The following is a 1,203-nucleotide window of genomic DNA, read 5'->3' on the forward strand; positions in this document are numbered from 1 at the left end:
TCATTGAGGAATAAGAATGACGGTAAAATCGTATCAATGACCCTAAAATTCTGTAATGCTTGTTAAAAATTGCAGAATTGTAAGCACAGGATCTGAACACGCACTTGTATTTGGCTTTTTCAGAAAAAGTGCGGCCCACCTTTACTAAAATTTTGGTCAGAATTTTGACCATGATTTTTTTTGTTGTTAAAGATGTCTGGTAATCTCCTGTTCGTTTCTATGTAAGTGGTACGTTTTTCTGTCAGCTTAACGTACAGTTATTGCAGCACAAAGGCCCTAGAAAGCTAGGATAAATTTACCGCATTACCACAAAGGCCGCGCACCAGGGGAAGCGGCAGGGGAGTTATTTCCCCAGCTGAAAGACAGGGGCGGGGTTAGAGGTTAGAACATATATTTGCCCTCCCCCCCAAAAGAAATAGGGGAATCCATTTTTGTCATGCAAAGACCCGCGTGGACTTCCGAAATTCCGATCGAAGAGGCTCTTATAGCCAAACTACAGGATACTAAACCGGGCTAGAAAAATCATTCTGCGCCATCAACCAGTAAGTTATGCTTGGCTCCAGGTTCATTAATATTTGGACCGGAAACGTTCACTTTTCGTTGGCTTGTACTCGGTGATGTAATGAGTCAGTGTTGCCTGACATGTTTGTATTTATCCCCCTCATCGGTCGGATGAAAAACGCAAAGATGGCCGGCCCAGGTCACTGGATGTTGCCTTGACGGGACAGACAAGTTTGGTGACGTGGAGATGCTCGGCTGGGTCACTGGAGGTTGCCTGGATGGGACAGACAAGTTTGGTGACGTGGAGTGCTCGCTGGGTCAGGAGGTTGCCTTGACGGGACAGACAAGTTTTGGTGACGTGGATAATGCTCGGCTTGGTCACGGTAGGTCGCTTGATGGGACAGACAAGTTTGGTGACGTGGAGATGCTCGGCTGGGTCACTGGAGTTTGCCTTGACGGGACCGACGTTTGGTGACGTGGAGATGCTCGGGCTGGGTCACTGATGTTGCCTTGATGGGAACAGACAAGTTTGGTGACGTGGAGATGCCGGATGGGTCACTGGAGGTTGCCGCCTTGACGGGAACAGACAAGTTTTTGGTGACGTGGAGATGCTCGCTGGGTAACTGGAGGTTGCCTGACGGGACAGAACGGCGACCCGTAGTGGGGTTGTTCCTTGATGGGACAGACAAGTTTGGTGACGTG

The sequence above is a fragment of the Pollicipes pollicipes genome, unplaced genomic scaffold (genome assembly GCF_011947565.3).
Source record: "Pollicipes pollicipes isolate AB1234 unplaced genomic scaffold, Ppol_2.1 Scaffold_4881;HRSCAF=5763_pilon_pilon_pilon, whole genome shotgun sequence".
In the NCBI taxonomy this organism is placed as follows: Eukaryota; Metazoa; Arthropoda; class Thecostraca; order Pollicipedomorpha; family Pollicipedidae; genus Pollicipes; species Pollicipes pollicipes.